We start from the raw sequence: 19,441 nt of genomic DNA on the forward strand, positions 1-19,441 counted from the left end.
AATTGAAACACGCATATTTTACTATCAACAGTGACATATACTCTTTTGACATACATATGCATACTTTGAGTGAGTTGCCCTAACTTGACTGAAATATCTCCCTCTGAACATTTGGAAATACATTGGTTAATCAGAGATGCAGGTAAACTTAGATTTTTTTTTTTGCGCTGGTTCTGAATTCACTCTCCTTTTTCCCCTTCTATTTTCTAGGTCTATTGTGAACAAGCAGGAAAAAAATCTGATGTGACAGAAAAAAAAAGTAAAGACATTTTATTTAAATCTACGTGAAAAATATATTAAGGAGCACATAAAACCAAATAAATGTAATTAAAATTTGCTGTTAACCATATAACAAGCTGAGATTCATTTGGTAATCTTGATCTTCTGCTCAAAAGCTGTGCTGATCTCACCTCCATAGCGATGCAATTCTGCCATCTACTGGAATGTGTAAGTCATTCCAGTGGTTTACAAATCTGAATTTCCGACCATCTTACACACAAACCGTTGGAAAACGTACTTGGTGCCATCTGCACTTAAATAGTTGGATTCCAATGGATGAATATAAATATCCACTGCAGTGAAGGAGTTATAGAAAGGAGCTTGCTGTGGTAAATAGGTGGCATTCCGTCCCAAAAATAAGGCAAAAATAAAAAATGTGTCAAAGAAAATCCGTTGCATTCTCAGTCTTCACCTCCTTTTCCTAATATACTGTTTTTTACAGGCTTCTATTTCCACTAAATTAGCGCCCAGGGTTTTAATTGCAGTTTATGAAGCTCATTTATTGGCGTGGGAGTCTGCGTTTGTGTGATCTGGCATCCAGCGAGGCCAGCCAGCTCCTTTCCAAACTTCCCTGTGTGTTTTTTTTTTTTTTTTCTTTTAAGTTTTCTTTTTTCCCCCCTGTTGTTTCTTTCCCTCGACCCTCTTCCTTTCTTTTTTTCCACACCATAATGCCGCTGAGTTTTAGCCGTACATGCTGCTGTTTTTAGAGCGAATTAGCACATCCCGACGCAGCGTTTTAAAATCTGGCCTCCCCACATCGGTAACTGCAGAGCAGGCACGTGCCAACAGCCACACATTTAGCATACGGAAGCTATGATTTTTAACCATTGTCCGGTTAATATTGTTTTATTGCTCAAGCGCCACACTGCTGGAATAGAACAGAAGCCATTCATGACCCGCACGGATGCTACTTTTTTTTTTTTTTTCCCCTTTCCCGAAATTTCTCTTTCACTTCCCCTCCAGCTCTAGTCCGTGTTGTGCCCCTGCACGGCTTTCCGCGGGCACCCTTGGGGCTAATTAAACCTTAATTACATTTGTTGGAATTGATTTGTGATTTAGTCTTTCCTCTGTTGTTCCAGCTCATTGGCCCCCCTAGAAATGTCATTAATGCACCATTATTTTCACGGGCGGCCTAATTAAAGGGACATACTCCCTGGGTTTCTCATGATGAGATGCTGGGAAGAGGAACATGTTGGCATCTGGCACCCCAGTGTTCCAAAGTGGGACATTCAGCGGTGGTTTAACTTAACTCCGTGAATATTCGAACATTTTGTGTGATACAAGGTTGCCAGGGGCCTGTTTGGGAAAGACGTCTCATGTTTTATGGCAGGACATTATCATATGACATGGTTGTTTAGGATTGATGCCCAGGAGGGGGATCTTATTCATTGCCGTTTTCTGTTCATCTGTGCCAGCTTTAGCAGAAGCTAATATGGAAGCGGACGGATTTTTGCCAAGAACACCGTAAGCTTCACGGACGGGGCCAGAACACTTTCAGTCATTTGATTTCAATTTCACATAAGCACCAACACCCCCGGGGAAAATGCTAGCCTGACTCAATTTTAAAAGAAAACAACACCCACCTGTGCTGATAAAGCTCACAAATACGCACAACAAATCTGCATACAAAAACGTTTAAATCCAGATGTTTTACATGCAACACATGGCGTTACACACAAAATCTACTTTTCTGTCTGGTAGCGATGATGAGGAATTAAACAACCCAAACAATGCTTTTGTGGTCTGTGCTTTTATAAAAAAAACAGGTACATGGAACCCCCGCCTATTTGTGGTTTGCTATTTACAAATCCACCTGTATTTCTGTGGAACCTACCACAGCCATTCACCGAAAAACAAGCCTGTCTTCCTCGAATGGTACAAATGTACCAAATTATGTCTGTCAGAGAAGTTCCAGGACTGTTATAGGCCTACATTGTGCCTTAAGAGACCAATTTAATCCATTCACTTTTTTTAACAAGAAAAATAGCAGCCTATCATATTGTACTTTATAAAAACTGATAGTAATAATTTTAATAAGCAGATTGTAAAGAATTGAATAGGTTGTGCAGCATGACTACATATATACAGATAACTTGTGCAAATGACTCTAATAGAAATATTAATACACAAATATTTGTTTATATTTGCTGATTGTAAAGGATAAAGAATATATGTCTGTGAGTATTGACATATTGTCTGTCTACATGTGTTGCGTCATCATTTGCGCTAAAATATTTGCTTCATTTAGTGTGTGAGAATAGATGAGAGTTGTGACAGGACAATTGATGGCTGATTCACCATCATAATGCCCTGAGCATCTGACAGTTCCTCACTGAGAAAAACATCACCGTGGTAGAGCGACCTCCGTGATTTGGAGTTGCAAGCGCAGAACCCATAAAAAAAATATTGCCATAAGCTAGCGACGCCCACCTGCATATTTGTTTGGACAACAAGGGTCCCTGGACAGCAACAGGGACAGACTCAAAAGACACCAAATGACAGACTGGGTTATGAGACCGGTTTGTGTGCACACATGAATTTTGCAACTGAATCACAGCTCGGTATTAAATATGAAATACACGTTGGCACTATCTGCCAGGACTGTTATAGCACTTGCTAGAAAAATATTTACTGAGTTTATCTCTTGGCTTTAAATTAGAGCTCAACTGATATGCTTTTTTTTTTTTTTTTTTATCCATAGGACGATGTGGCTTTTTGGCAGAATACAATTTTGATAATCAATGTACTGGTTGATTAATTTAAAATCTATATAATTAAATAAATAAATAAATCTATTTTCCTGGTTAAAGCTCACAAAAATGAAGATAAGAATTGCAGGCATAACATTTGACTGTTTCACAACATTTTGTCCTTGTATTTGTTTAACTTCACAACAGAGGAAAAATTGACAACATTTTTTTATTTGATTTATTTTTTTTTTGAGAGGGGGACGTTTGAACGGTCATTATTTTTGTGTTTTGTTGTAATATGTGTACAAAATAAATAAATAAATAGAATCGTCAGAGTTCGGCTCGGTTCCTAAGAGAGCTTTAACCAGTGTTTGTAAAAGGTGGTAATATAAATATGAAATGATATCTTTTGCATCATTTTAGTCAATTTACATATGAAGGCATGTCCACACCCATTCCACATGAAGCACGTCTCGATTCTCCTTCAGAAAATGAAGAAGAAAACGGGAGAACGCAGCGGCAAATGAGTTGGCAGCTGTTTGCGCTTCTTTTAAAACACAGCTCTTTTCCTCAGGGAGGCTTGTGGGAGAGGGGGCGCTTAAAAGGGAGAGGAGGAGGTGGGAGTGGGGGGGTGGTATTGCGGTGCATTTACATGTGGAAGCTCAAAGCAGTAACAAGCTTTCCCAGCCTGCTGTGGCCTCATATGGCCTACAGTATCCTGCTACAGCCTCGCTTCCTCTGACAGCTACCATGTTATGGGCTAGTTTTCTTGTTTTCCTGCAGCTCGCTTAGTCGATTGTAGCCGTCACAAGCGCTCATACACGTATCATGCAGCCACGGGCGCACTTATAATCAGGCATTTGCGCGGGCCCCAAAATTTCCAGAGTCCCTCAAAAATCTCTTAAAACTGTTGGCCATTTTTTTTTAATTTAAAGTAGAAATGAAGTCAAAATTTTTCTTCACAATGGTATGTCCTATCCTTGTGTCGGGATGATGAAGCAGGTGCTTCTGGGAAAGGCTGGACCTGGAACCACTAAGGTCGAACACCATCTGTTCCAGGAATGCCTATTGACGGTTTGACGGTTTTTTTCCTTTGGTCCTCGTTGGACTGAACTCTTCGGGGTCCATCATTGTCAAGCTGGTCCAACAAAGCACACACAACTCTTGAAATGCAGTGAACTTTATGGGTGTGAAAAGGTGATTTTTTTTTTCTTTTTTTTTTGGTTTGAATTTTCGCTTCAAAATGGTGACACACATAGAACGAACAAAAATAAAAAACACTTATTAGCTCTGGATGGTTTGGTTTTTAATTACTACAACTAAAATTGAAAAAGGATTTCCATTAATGAAACAAAACGAGTGCTTTAAAAAAAAAAAAAAAACTAAAACATTTTATATTTGAAAAACTAAGTAAAACAAACTATAATTCTAGCAAAAATTTATTCATCCAACACCAGATCTGTCAGTTTTTAAAAAAAATCTATTTGGTATTAAATGTCGAACAGTAGTTTGTGAATTGTAATTTACTTTATGCAAGACTTAGTGACTTTTCTTTTTGTCTTACACGCCACAAATATGCCATAGGCAAAAAAACAATACTAAATCTAATAAAACGTACACTCAAAGCATTTTTGAGGATATTAAAACTATGAATGGTTATCAAAAGCTAATACAATTTAAAAACAAAAGTCCAAACTAACTATAATGAAAACCGCAGTCAAGTACCCCACGCCTTGCACCAAAAGTCAGCTGACCAGTCCAATGAGGAAAGATGGCGCAAAATGGTTTATGTCTGTACGCTAGTGAGCAAAAATGAACTTTTGCATTCTGACTGTGTATTGCAAGTTTCTCCTTGTTAAAAAAAGAAAAAAAAAAACCTAAGCTGCAGTAGCTTCTGATTACAATGCCTTTACTCCGTCTGTCCATTATGATTGTACATAATAGGAGTCCAATTCACTGGCGAGCAGCCAGCCATTCCAATGTGCTGGTTGGCTGGCAGGCTGACGGGTATGTAGGCCAACGACTTCATAGATTGCTGGGCTGGTGAGAGAGAGAGCGAGAAAGGAGCAGTGAGGAGGATGGGTTCACATGAGTTTGTTGCTCATATCTAACTGCTCACTTGGCAGGTCTCTTACCGCCCTCCCTATCTTGATATTGCCATCTTTGGGGGTGTTCCTACAGCAACAATAATTCATCACCACAGTTCAAAATCTGCACCTTAATGCGGCGTGCAAACATGATGGAAAATAAGTCATTAAAAAGTCTCGCACAAGCTAAAAGCAGCAGATCAGAATGCATATCTCAATAATGGCAGTAAGTGAATGCTTACATGAGAGATGTGATTTTGCTGGTTGCTCTGTGGAAAAAAAAAAAAAAAAAAAAAAAAAGCAATACAGTGAGAAAGTGTCACTTTGTTCGTTATAAAATTGATTTGTGGTGCTTTACCGGAACCCTGCAATTGCTGAGTCATCTGGAAAAAAAAAGCAATGCCTTTGCACTCGTTCCTGAGTAATCCAGCATAAGATGACATTTTTAGCTTCGTTTACGGCGAATTGCGTTCAAGTTACAGCTCAGCGGGCCCCAACAAAGTTTGAGATAATAAGGGCTAAACATTTTTCATACGGCTCAGACTTTCTCCATGCAAGGCGTCCTCCGTTCCTCCTCGCTGCCATTGAACTGGAAAAGAATGGGTTAAACCTGTCTGCGAGCCACATCTGGGAATCATTTGAAACATTCCACAAGGCTTACCACATGTTTTCAGATGGACTAAATCCTGCGAAAGACTCGGCTGTCAGAGGTTTGAAAAATCTTTTTTTTTTTCTCTCCGTTTTAGCCAGGGGAGGAAAAAATGAGAAAATTAAACTGTATAATGGGTTTTTGCTCTTGCAGGTGATAGGCAAGGAATGTGGATGTTTTTAGGGTATGTCCCTGTGTGTGGTATAATGTTTGGGAACATGCTTTTGTACCCTGCTGGGTGTTGCTAGAGTGTTACTTGACTTTATTCTGCCTTTTTTTTTATGTGCTGTTCATTTTTCAGGGCCTTTCTGTTTCCCTGCAACCGACGAAATCTCATCAGCACTCGTACCCCATTTTGTCCTTAATCCTGGCACTCCAACGCTTATAAGGAGGACCAACTTGAAACTCAAGTAGCTTTTCAATGCGCTCATTTTGCTTCACTCAGCTACATATATCTTTATGCTATTATCATGCTTTCAGACTATTTTGTGGCCTTCGGCCTTATTGCAGAGTATTGTGACAGCTTGCCTCCCCTCCCTCTATAGTTTGAATGACAAACTAATAAAAGCAGAGTTACAGTGAGATGAATAGTGCGCTGTCTGGAGTTTGAAATAAATATGCGGCTTTAAACAGACAGCGGCAGACAGGAGGAATGAAAATTCACTATGGATGGGGATTGACCACCAAACCTTGGCACCGCCAAGTTATTCGACAATTCTTTACATAAGCTTGCCACAACGAGGGCCGCACTAACTCCAGGGAAGATTGACACCTAAAGTTGGATTTGCTTGATGGGTGCTTGAAGAGGCTAGGCTTCAATATGGCGCGCTTTTCCTGCTGCTAGTTATTAATAATAACCGCCGATATGCGGGGAGAGGGGGGGAGGAGAGGGAGGGAGAGGGAGACCTGACCTATCTAGCAGGAATGTTGCTAATTCCATGTCTGTTCTCAATGCTTTCAGTAACCTGTTCTACCTTGTTTTGTCTCAGGAGAGATGGATATTCCATCATGGTTTAAAAAAAAAAAAGCTCTTAAAGTCCAAGGAAAAAGGTCCGCCTGAGGGTACATGGGTTTAACTGTGAGTACACGGCAAATGACTGACACGATGTTGGTCACGCTTTCTTTCTCTGATTGGTTGTTTTTCCTCCGGCGTCATTTATTAAAAATTAAATGTATGGTCCAAAATGGCACTAGGTGATTAACTACTGTCAGGTTTAGTCAATGAAAGCTTTAACAAATATGATAAAAAGTGACTTTTTTTTGGGGGGGGGGCATTGCATTTGACCAAAAAAAAAAAAAAAAAAAGCGCCAAAATTTCCACTTTCTTCTTGGTTGTATTAACGTAGCGTCTCTATTATTCTACGTTAGAATACTCCCAGTCTCTCATGTTCTCATGGTGGATTCGATGCCCCACTGTTTACTGACATTAGGGGAGCTGGTCAGGTTTCCCTTGGCTGCACAGAGGGACTCCCCCTCTCCATCTCTGCCACCCTGTGACATGTGGTATGTGGCTCCATGCTGGGGGTGAAAGAATTGATCGGGCCGGCTCGTGTTACAACTCTTTGGAAATAGTTCTGCACTTTCATACAGGAGAGTAAATGGGAGCCAAGGCCATTCCAGGGGCGGGAGCAAAGCGGATCGTGTAAGGAACCTTGTAAAGCGAAACGTGAGACGGTGACAGTGACCCTCAGTGACAGTCATGCAGCAAAACTATACATACCGCGGCCACTCTGGATTCGGGGTGAAGGGGATCCCAACCAGAGGCAACTTCCTGTTCTGTTCCTTTCCACCAATGCATGGTTTCACCATCATCTTTACAAGAATAAAGATGTTTTGTCGGAATAAAAATGTAAGATAGTCAGATTGTCATTAAGGATTGAGTGAAAAAAGTCATATTTTAACTTGTAAAAAAAAATACAAATTTTCAATCAAGAGATGCCTCTCTAAAAATTGGACAAAAATACATTCTTGAAAATGACTTTTTATTGCCAAATTTACGTGACGATGTGCACATTTAGTGGACACGCCGACAGCTTTTGACAGGTGACTCAATGGTGTGATTTTATTTATTTATTTAAAATAATTATTTTTTTTAATCATTACAGTCTGGCAGGATTGTCAAAATCAATATTTATGGTGCCTTTCCAATTTGAGAACCATTAGTCTAAAAGGCATATACTCTTGAAGTGCGTGAACTCTACCTAGTAACCAATAGCCAATCCAAAGTGACAAAACCATAAAAAAAAAAACACAATAATTCTTGATGCATGATTATTTTAATTTGTGTGCAATTGAATGATTTTAAATGGCAAACTGGCTTTTATAAGGAACATCATTCGGGATGAGAGCCCTGTAGTTTTCGAGGTATGTGCCCTACCAAAGTGATTGATGCCCGACCTTTTTTTTTTTCACCATATAAAAACATCACTGCACATTCTTGTCGAAGCCACAAAGATATAATTGCGTACGCCCTCCTGACTTAAAACTAACCGGATTCTATCTGCGGTCGTATTTTGAACCAATGAACATGATGTGTTGATAGTAAAGTAATCTCCTTCATCCTTTCACTCTTAATTTTTCGTGCGGTGCCAAATTGAAAGGAAACACCACCTCTATTAGCACAATGCACTTTTAATAAGAAAACAGTGATGTCTTGACTTACAAATCTGATTAATTTCATGATCATTTGACTGGAATTTTGGAGATCAAGCAATGTTGTAAATCAAGTCATTGCGAGCAAGTCAAAGTGAAAAGAAAACAAATACAGTAACAACAAAGGCAGATCGCTCGTACGTCGAGGTACCACGTGCATACACGATCTTCCGCACCGCTGTCAGGCTCGTCTGCCACTCTTTGTTGCTCTCTCAAAATAGCACCCGGATCCTTGAAACGTGTCCAAATTCAAATTTTCTTTCTTTGTACTGTTGCCAGACACAAGGCGAACCGAATGCCTCGCGAGCCACCGACTGAAGCTTGACAAGTTGAAGATTTGCTGGCATATTGGTAGTCTATGTCAAGCATTCAATTAAACTTTGCACTCTATTTTACATGTTCTTAAAGATTCACGGCGCATAGCAAAATACAGTTAACCCAGATTTTCTTTTTTTTTTTTTTTACATGATCTTAATTTCAATTTTAGTTTTAATATAAACCACAAACTATGACTTTATAGATTAATTGATTGATATACTTTATTTGATTTTTTTTTTTCGGGAAGTCATTTCTTATTTCATATTAACATATTCAAATCAAGTCTTCGTTTTTGTTTCCCTTTACCCAACTGCTATAGGTCTCTATAAAACAAACCAACTTTTCAAGTCACGAAGGATGCAATTTGGGAAAACGAAATTGCTTCATTTCGGTCAGTCGGTAGGCTTTATTTTATTATTATATGGACATGTTTTTACAGCTTAGGTAAATTTGCATCTTAAGAATTGCAGTCCACTCGTTTATAAATCGTTTCATATAATGTAAAAAATTTAAAGTGATAAAGCGACACAATTTCTTTGTAGTATTGTTGTAACCTGCGTCATGAATTTTTTTTAATTTATTTTTACGTCACACTTGTTTGGTAGAATTTTGTAAAGTTATCGTGAACGCTTAAGTCACCGTGTTTAGTAAATTGCCTCCTCTGGACGAAGGAGATAAATAAATGGTCTTTCATATGAATTCGTGGTTCATTTGCCTTTATTTCAGTCCAAGTCCAATAATAATTGTAATAAAGGTTAATTTGTTGCATGCGTTTGTTAAAAATACATGGGAAGACGACCTTGAAAAAACATTGCATATTAAATTACAAAATTGCAATTATTATTATTATTATTATTATTATCATGCAATTATTATTTAATCATTTAATTATTATTTAATCATTATTATTATTTATTTATTTTTATTATTATTATTAAAAAAAAATTTACAAAATGGTTCAGCTCTTCTGGGAAGCCATTAAGATTCAACCCCACGAACTCACAGTGCAAATCCGGCGACAAGATGAGGCTGCAGCTGAGCCTTACTCACCATATCATGACAGCACACAATACAAAATCCTCCCATTGAGTGATGTCAGTTGACATGAAAACATACTGCCAACACTACACCAGAATTGACATCGCCGGACGCTGGCAAAATAAGACGTCTGTTCAAGAATTCTGTTATCATAGCAGCCGCTTCTACCAGCGTATACTTTTAGCATCAACATTACATGACTTGTATGCATGCCTGTGTGTCCCCTGTCACCCCACCACTCTCCTCCACCCCCTCGAGCGGCGCATTCCTCACATACGTGGTGATGTGTGACAACTGACACAGCTTAGTGCCACTCACAGCATAAGAGCCACTAAGACGGCAAAGGAAACAAGGCGGACACTGTCGCTTGCGCACACACTGTGGACATATCGATATGATACGAGCTGGAGAGAAAATCAGTTTTTTTTCCCACATAGATAATCTGATTTTGACAACATAATTCAAAACAAATTTTGCTTTTTATTTGCCTCCCCGTTTTGGATTATCTTTAAATATTTTTTTTAGTCTGGTATTCTACCAGTCTTCCTATTGGTTAATATGGTACTCTGTATTTAATAATGCAATTTTTTTTTTATTTAAGCAATGTACATGTGAGATACAGGTAATATTTTTGCCCACTTGGGGTTAACATCCTCACGTTCTACTGTAGCACCTGTGACTTTGAGTGTGTATGGCTTTAAAAGGCGGGGCCTGGCCTGCTCAATGAGTGTGTAGAGGTGACTGGTTGCTAACTGGCTAACGGTTTAGCATTGTTGAGTCACTCGACGTGACTGGGGGCAACTTGTTTATAAATGTGATTGTTTCGTGTATGTTTTCTTACATCTGTTCAATAAAGTGATAGAAAGTGCACCGGTGGTTATTCTTAACCACTTGTGGAGGCATCATAATACTTTTTAAACTCGTGATGCTAGCTGAAGTAAATTAGCTAACATAAACCTTGTGTTGTTGATCAAAGACGTAGTATATGTGGCTTTCCTAGTTTAACATATGCTTAATCTTCTGGTTAAAAAAAAAAAAATCTGTTCCACAAAATATGATGACATAACTTCGGTTTATTGTTTCATTTGTACTAATTCACTCACAATTTACGAGCATCGTTGTTTTTTTTCAGCTATCGTTCAGCTTTGAATTTTGGCTTTTTTGTTTTATTCTTATTGAGCATTGACAAACCAAGTAAACGCACCTGACATCAGACAAAGAGTTTGAACATATCTTTGGACAAATGTGTGCACAAAAAGAACAACTGTGCAAGTCTATTTATCATAATATAAAAAAAACACCACAGAATGGTCAAAAAGCCAAAGGCATGTTGTAACAAAATCACACTGCACAGTCTGTGATGGAGGATATTTTCGGCTTTAATGGCACTCTCAGCAGGACACGGGCACAGTCACGCAACGGAGGAGGGACCAGGTTGTTTAAAATTTAATGCAAAACACATCCCAGGTATTTGAATACCGCCACAATGCTCGCCAAGCATCCTGCTGCGCCACAGTGATCGTTTCTTGGCTTCCGAGTCCGGCCAGATGACAAAAAAAGTGGAATGGCGTTGGGAACTTATTTTGAGAACTCGCATCATTTTGTTTGCATTGAAGCAATATGGATGAGGAACCATATTCAATTCAGGAAAACAATAATTCAATGGCCATGCATGTTGAAATGTTTTAATGTATTTTGAGCATTTGTGGCTCTTTCTGGCAGTTCCTCTGAGGTTTTATTTGTTTTTAGAATTGCATGGCAGGCTTTTGTTCCCATTCCTTTTGGTTTGATTTTCAGCCACAGCCGATATTGACCAACTTTTATGAACAAAGGGCTTTAATTTGGATATTGTATGACTGGTGTCGTACATTTTGGAATTTGTGGTCGGCTCTGTCTGCATAAGGCAGAGGCAGATGTTTAATTTCCTACTTGATGGGTGGGCATCCTCTCCAGAGACCCAAATGTTTGTATACAAAACATAAAAAAGTCAATTTTCCATAATTTAAAACATTGCTTGTACAGTGAATTAAGCTTTCCCCACCCGTATTTTAGACTGTCTCAACACACGCTGACTTATTTTCTCCGTTTTCTGATTTTGAGTGATACAATAAATTTTTTGCAGCTTGCCAACATGGGCCACAGTGGAACACGCATTGAATCAGCACTGCGTTGTTGACATTTTCTCGCTGCACACAGTCACACGATCACCCTGTGCCTATTGACTCAAAACCTAATGCGATTGTGGGAATGTTAAAGGAAACATATTATGGAAAATGTGACTTTGAATCTTTGTGTATAAATAGTTGAGTCTCTGGAGAGCCGACCTTCCCATCCAGCATGAAATTAAACAACAACCAAGTAATTCCCAGTCATCTGACCATTCGGAAAACGAATCTATCCGTGGGCCGTTCTGTGCCCACCAACCCACTATTTCAAAACATTCGGACTAATTAACATGGTAACCACACCCATATGTTTAGCTCGGCTAATTGAAGTTCCAGAGCAAAGGAACCACTTTTCTTTAAAGCGTTTTCATGTCAAACCCAAAAAGTAAGCAGAGCTGCAGTGTTAGAATAGTGCAACAGCTAATCGCATAAACTTCTGATAATAAATTTACACATTTGACTTGATTGGTAGTAATTAATTAATCTTGGAAAAAAATATATATGACCTGACTAATACTCAAATATTAGATATCAGACCACTACAGCACTCCTTTCATCATGTGCAAAGGGCAGCACATATTAATTTGACTGTCCAAGCGCGTGCAAGTCGCGAACGATCACCATGTCGCTGCACTTCCTGATCCACTCATTCACAAAAGTGTATTTTGTGCCACCAAAATCCCAACCGGTGCTGCATCTTTCACATCAAGATGAATGTTAGATGGGTGGACAACTTCAGTCCCCGCGGGCCTCCTTCCTGCATGTTTTAGCCGTTTCCCTCCTCTAACACACCTGCTTGAAATGATCAGCTCATCAGCAAGCTCTCTAGAAGCCTGATAATAATCTTGATTATTTGAATCGGGTGTGCTACAGGAGGGAAACATCTCAAACGTGCAGGATAGCGGCCCTCGAGGACCTGAGTTGCCCACCCCTGCACGACTCGATGTATTCCATTCCGTGTTCATCATTGTGCAGTGGGTCTAACTCGGGATAAGGACGGTATAGGATAAAAGGTTCAGAAGGTTCACAGGAGCAGACAGGAGCGGGATTTTCCAGGAGGAAAAAAGAACTTTGAAAAGATGCGCAGACATTTTTAATGGACTTCACCTCCAAAATGGGAGTAGTACGGGCGTGGGAGTCATTCTAAATGAGAGCAGGAGAGGAGTGTGAATTCTTTTCACTGGGAGTGTGATGGGACAGGATTTATTTATTTATATTTTTAACTATGGTCTGGGACTTGGACAGATGGGATTTTTATTTTTGTGGCAGTGGGTTGGGACAGGAGTGAAAATCCACTCCTGTGTCACCCTCTTGCTTATACTCACGTGACCTGATGTGTTCAATAAACATGCCAGCCAGCTGTTATATTTTTAAAATCATAAGTTATTAAATTAATAGACAAAATATTAAATTTATTTTAGAGCCTCAATTGGTTGTAGTATCACTTTAAATTGCGAAAATAAAACGCACTATGTTTCCTTTAAAATGAGAATGGGGAAATTAGGTTTATAATTATTATTATTCTTGCAGAACGTGGCGCACATCTGGAGTGGAGCAAAGAGGAGCAGGACATTCACTCTCCACCACTGGCCCTCATGAGAGGAAAGGGGCGGGCTCAACGCCGGGGTTGGCTTTCCGAGCCGGAGCGTGTCTCCGATGGTTGCCAGCGCGAGAGCCGAGCCAAACTCGCCGAGCTCTCCGAACGCGGCTCGCTGCCACTCGTCCCAAAACGTGCGGTTACCAACCGGGGCTAGCTTGACTGGCTCTCATTTCGTCCGTGGACCGAACCGAGCCGCTCGGGAGGATAAGCGCCCCGGCCGGCAAAGTTTGAAGGAGACAAGCGGGAGTGGGTGCAAAGCTGCGTGACAGAACCGGAAGGGAGCAGGAGGAGGAGGACGAGGAGGAGCCAACAGGTCCCAGGTAGTTCTGTGCACTTGACAGATTGTCAACACTTGACAACACGCGGCCATTGCCGGGGACCTACATCACCTGGCGGACTTGTACTTGCGGACTGACACTCGGTGATTTGACGTGCGTTTTATTTAAAATAGAAAGCTTCGTTTACTGTATGACTTCAATTTAAATTGTGAAAAACAGCGTTAGTTGGACTTTTATTATAATAATAATTAGGTGGAGTTTATAGGTTTGTCTATTACGGAGGCTTTCTAACGAATGCTAAGGTAAATAGAGGACGCTTGTTCTGCGCGTGTGTAACGTATTCCTGCGCTGACAGTCTTCAACTTAGTTTAAAAAAATCATAAATAAGATAAAAAAAAATATACATATCGTGCTATATATCCACCTATCCATCTCAAATTTTCAATATTTTATTTAAAGTGAAATAAATTTAACACAAATTATTCGACGGTGGTCATCATGTCTGCCTCACAGTTTTGAGGTTCAGCGTTTGAATGTATGCCAATTCCTGTATGGAATTTGTATCTTCTCCCTGTGCCTGTGTTCCACATTGATATTGCAATTACACCTTGCAGTTTTGATGAAATATGTTTTCCCTTAACCAAATATTGTATAAAAAAAAAAAATCAAATTTATTGAACATGTTTCGCTCAGGTGTCCGATTTCTTTTAAAAGACAATCAAATATTTCCTCAAAAATGGATATCTGTTGAACAGTCACGCATCAGTGTCAGTCAAATATAACGCCCCTTTTGCAAACAATCAAATGTTCAAAGCACAGCTTTTGACGTGGAATAATTTTTACACACATTGAACACTTCTTGTAAACGTGAGATAATGCCACAAAGATCTGATGGAAAGATACAAGGAAGATATAGTGGCAAAGCTGCAGTAATAAATCTTATTTGCAGACAAGAATGATTGTATGCTTATGAGCGTTTTGTCATCTTTCTATAAGATGTTGCTGCAGTATTTGGATAGTTTATTATTCAAAGTTTTATATTGTGACATTGATGCTATTCGTCATCCCGTCTGTAGTGTCTTGCATTGTGTGTTAGCAGTAAACTAGCGGACTTTTGCAAGCTACTCGATACTTAAATACACAAAGTGTAATTGTCTTGTATTGTTTTTATGTGAACTTCAACTAGAAGTCTCAATTAACACCGTGAAAAAGCACGTTGACTTTTTTTTTTTTGAAGTACTGCCAAACTCCACACTGCAAGATCAGGGAGGAAAGTATACAACAAGGCTGGTAAAGTAGTTTAGGGTGACGTAGTATCGGGGTGAGTACGAGTGCTGGGTTCCAGTATCGGTGCATCCCAAAAGACAACCATTCACACTCAGACTTAATACAATCATTGAGTGAGAATTGTAAAAGTAAACCACTCTTCCATCAGTAACTTGGCTCTGAATCCCAATTACGGGCAATTTGTTAACACCCTGGATTAAAGCCTGCCAATGTGTCAGCGTTCTGGCAAATGAAATGTCAGCACTGTTTTTAGCTTTGCTGCAGATTCCCCGCAGCATCGCAAGCCGGCAGTGTTATATCTTGTAAAATTGCGTCTTGTAAAAAGTGCAGATTATAGTCTGGTGGGATCTTATTAAGCTCAATTCAAAGCTGTAACGAGTGTAACAAGCACTTCTGCTGTGTTTACATGCCTCACCTCACACGCCGTATCCACGTGTGACGTTTGATTTATTGAATTGTAATGTTCATACCACATACTAAGTGACACCTCAGCCCACTTCCTCTTTGCCACCATGCACCCCACCCCTTTTTCCTCTGACAGCCTGTGACATTCAGACAAGATGTGGTTGACAGCTTGTCATATTTTGGGAAGTTTAGTGTCTGTGAGGGTTTTCCTACCCTGTCACCTTTCCTCGTGGGTGTCATGCATAGTTACACGTTGTGTCATGGACGTAACTATGAAGGCACTGTTGGATTTAAAAAGCATTTTGTCGACCTCATCCTTTCATTTTCAATAGTGATGTCCTCATTCGGCTCATTATTGTTTTTCTTTATTGTACCGTCTGAGAGCATGTCATTTTTATGCCTGTCACCATAGGCTGCTGGTATAGATAGATGAAAAATGGTGAGGATTGTTTGGAACCAATTGAGTAAAATTGGATAATTTCCCGTGGCACAGTAGTGTGCTGCAGCACAGCGTATTTGCAGTGCGCCATTGTGCATTTTGACCCTCTCGTGTACTGTAGCTGCGGTGACCAAAATATTGTGCCGCTTGCACACTGCATTCCCAGTAAATTGGCGCATCAAAAGTAAAACAGCACAGACATTTGTTCGCCTGACCCTTTCAGACAGAATTGGCTGACGAAAGGGCATTGCCATGTCTAAGTTTGCATTTGCACAGCCTAAGCGGGTTGCCTCATTAACATACTTCGATCACGTTACGTTACGCGCAGGTTAGTGAATTGGGGCAAAAAAAAAAATAATTGCAGTGTAGATGCAAAAATAAGTATTAATTGTGTGTGTATATATATATTTATTTATTTATTTATTTATTTTCATTTTCTTTTATTTTTATGTATCAGATTGGTTATTGGTTATCAACAACTGCACTAGAAAAAAAAATAATCTGTCTTGCCCTACAAATAATGTGATTGGACCAAAGTTTGTAAAATTCTTGGAACACTTTTGGGGTTTATTCAATAATCAAGCAGAAGTGTTTTTCCATAAATATTTAATGATATTGATCATTTGAATATAGAATACCTAGGTCCCGAAAGAGAGATGACGGCTGATGTTCTCAAACTGAGCTGAGAAATTTGGCATTTCTTGTCAAAACTTTTTTTTCTGGAAACAAGTGAACTTAATTCAACTGAGCCTCTGACATGCATCAACAGAAAATAGTTGGTCTCTCTGTGCCAGCTTGAGGCCTCACCCGTCTTGGTTATCACATTGGACTGAATGTGTCATCAGGGTGGCGTCTGTGTCACACTTGGAAGTGCCCACTCATGTCTTCCGACTGCCCTGCCTTGTCTCTCTCGCTTTTCTCCACCACCGGACATTGTGTCGCTCTTCTAAACACACAGCAGCGTGTCAGTAACTCTGCTGTCACTTCCTTTTTTTTTTTTTTCACCACATTTGTTTATTTTGTGTCCTCATCCCACTTGGCAAAAATCTCACCGCTGAGAGGCGATGACATTTTGTGACATTGTTATGCAGCTTGATCTCGTTAGCGTAAAACAAGAAGCAATCGCTGAAACCGTTTTATAAACTGGCGGCAAAAGTTTGGATGGAGCCTTGTGTGGAAAAGCCCCCTCTCAGTTTTTTTTTTTCTCTCTCACAGTGACAGGTGGTTTGGTTTAATTTGGCCTGCAGTGGTCGACACGTCTGCTCGCCACGGCAACCCGCTCGCCTGCTTTTGACAAGCCCAAAGCAGTGGCGATGCAGCACAAACACACCAAGCATTGACAGGTGAGACGCGCTCCCTACAGAGATGTCACCCAGAGCTTGTTTAATGGTAAACACCTCCACCCCGTCCTGCCCCCGCACTGTCAAAATCTGCTATTTTGGGAGCTCTTTGTGTTCACTGAAAGCCTCATATGCCGAGGTTCGCTATCGTTAAAAATGCAAATCGTTAGTTTGGGAGGATTCTTTTGACCTGCACATATTCCTAATTTGCTAATGTTGGCTTTTTAGGGGACCAAAAAAAATCAAATAAACTGCCGTTCATACGAAAATAGAGCCACACTATAGAGCAGGCGTGGGCAAACTATGGCCCGGGGGCCACATGTGGCCCGTTGAACGTTTTAATCTGGCCCGCTGAACTTGAAAAAAATTAAATGAATAAACCTTGTTAATGTTTTATTTTCTAAATAATGTGGTTTTTCAAAGACACATATATTGTTGTAATGCTTTTGTTCACTTTCATTTAAAATTACATTTATTTTCTCCGATGAGGTGAGGTTACTAAAACACTCCATCCATCTGCTCCTGGTCCGGCCCCTCTGCCAAATTTTAGAAGCCATTGTGGCCGATCAAAAAGTTTGCCCACCCCTGCTATAGAGTCACAAATTACACTGGCATGCGCAGATTGACCAAACATACTGGAAATAGGACTAGAAAAAGAAGACAGTCATTGCGACATCCGTGTCAACAAAACACCACTCCGTCCATTTCTGCTTCAAACGTTCGGCTTATTTTGCACATTTTTCCCACTAGCCCTGTTACATTGAATTAACATTTCTTATCGGAGATGCAAAGTATCCTCCAGACCGCACTATTCATTTCCGTCTTGCACCCGCCATGTCTTTTGCTCGTTCTGCTTCTACTAGCTTCCGGGAGTAACAGAATCTTGTATGCTGACTTTACACACATGCGCGGTAAAGAAGATTTGTTACGAAATTTCGGAAGTGTTTTCATGCACGCCAATCGTGTTATCAATCGATGTAAACCATCCCACTCATTCGGAATTAAACCCAGATCGGAACGGGCTTAATTGGGTCAGAATATTCCCACGTGAATTTTTTTTTTTTTTAATTGCAATCGGGTTTTTAATCCAAATAAATGTGTCCATGTAAATGTAGCCCGTGTATTTCCAATAGTAGTTAATTGCATGAAACAGTTCAAACAAGTTGAACTCCTGAAAACTCATTGGTGGTACTGGTGTTAGTAATAGGGACCGCAGATTCTATCCGATTCTATCTAAATGTTTAAACATCATAATCCCGCTGTTTTTGGTGACGTTTCACAGCAATACTGAAAGATAACGAATAAATTGACATCACATCTTACAATGTTGTAGTAGGTCATTAAGGGGCAGTGTAGCTTCACGCTAGTGCGGCAGCTTTGCTCGAAATGAAACAGGACCGACTTTGTTGGAGTAAGTAGAAATAAATTGCTATATTACAGTGGTTTGGCTGTGGTGTCCGATGACGTCGTCAGTGCCTCGGGGACTGGGGTGAGTGTGGGAAAAGTGAGAGGGAAGAAGGGCGGGAGCTGATACCAAGAGAATGTAGCTGTAGCCGAGTGGGATTTTTTTATTTTTTTTTTTGGAAGAGGAGTAGAGTCTGTGATGTTGAGATGTGAGAGCTCCACTCATGTTTGCCGGCGGCACTTAGGCAGGCCCACTTGTGCATACTGATTCTCTTTTTTTTTTTCATCATTTTTCGCAGCCGCCACGATCCACATGCTTCACTGGCCCACACGTCCCGGGCTAGACACGCGAGGGTTAACTCGCGTCCCTTTTAACTCTCATTCTACTCCTCTTTTTATGGCTTTGATGGTATTAAATAATCTTTACGTGTCAGAGTGCACTGCTCCCAGTGTTCGTGTCAGCAGAGCGAGCGCGCAATTAGGTCAGGCTGGTAGAATAACATGGTTTCATCCTGGCCTTAAAGCGGCAGGACACCTCACGCTTGATATTCACCTCAAGCATGCAGAGGGTTGCTTGCAAAGTGGTCCGAGGCCAGCGAGGTTATCCAAGCACACGTTGAAAGAATGTTGTGTCTTTCCAAGTAATAATCTGGCCAGTATAACTCGTGGTTGGTTATTTTTAGGACATTACCTAAGAATTTTTTTTTTGTTCTATATTTCATATATGTATGTATGTGTATATGTGTATGTGTGTGTATATATGTATATATTGCATTTGTAAAGTTAAATTTGTTGTGCAACAATTATTTA

The 19,441-nt window shown here is 40.0% G+C and overlaps 1 protein-coding gene and 1 long non-coding RNA gene across 3 annotated transcripts in view; one reads left to right on the forward strand and one right to left on the reverse strand.

Annotated features, from left to right (window-relative positions):
• Positions 1-19,441, forward strand: part of LOC148317218 (retinoic acid receptor alpha) — a 183,206-nt gene that overhangs the window by 20,141 nt on the left and 143,624 nt on the right. Inside the window, exons 3-4 of one of the 2 annotated variants that reach the window (XM_088284077.1) lie at positions 13,409-13,798; positions 17,103-17,230. The gene's annotated coding sequence lies outside the window, so the exon portion shown is untranslated. The remainder of the gene's footprint in view (positions 1-13,408; positions 13,799-17,102; positions 17,231-19,441) is intronic. The other variant, XM_088284076.1, reaches the window with a different exon arrangement.
• Positions 5,127-5,504, reverse strand: LOC148317219 (uncharacterized). The gene is made up of 3 exons (XR_015840017.1): positions 5,415-5,504; positions 5,299-5,325; positions 5,127-5,186 (listed from the first exon to the last, which is right to left on the reverse strand). It is a non-coding gene; the product is annotated as an uncharacterized LOC148317219 (long non-coding RNA).

This window comes from Idiotropiscis lumnitzeri, chromosome 20, assembly GCF_059441095.1.
Source record: "Idiotropiscis lumnitzeri isolate Australia: NSW breed Sydney's pygmy pipehorse chromosome 20, RoL_Ilum_1.0, whole genome shotgun sequence".
Classification (NCBI taxonomy): Eukaryota; Metazoa; Chordata; class Actinopteri; order Syngnathiformes; family Syngnathidae; genus Idiotropiscis; species Idiotropiscis lumnitzeri.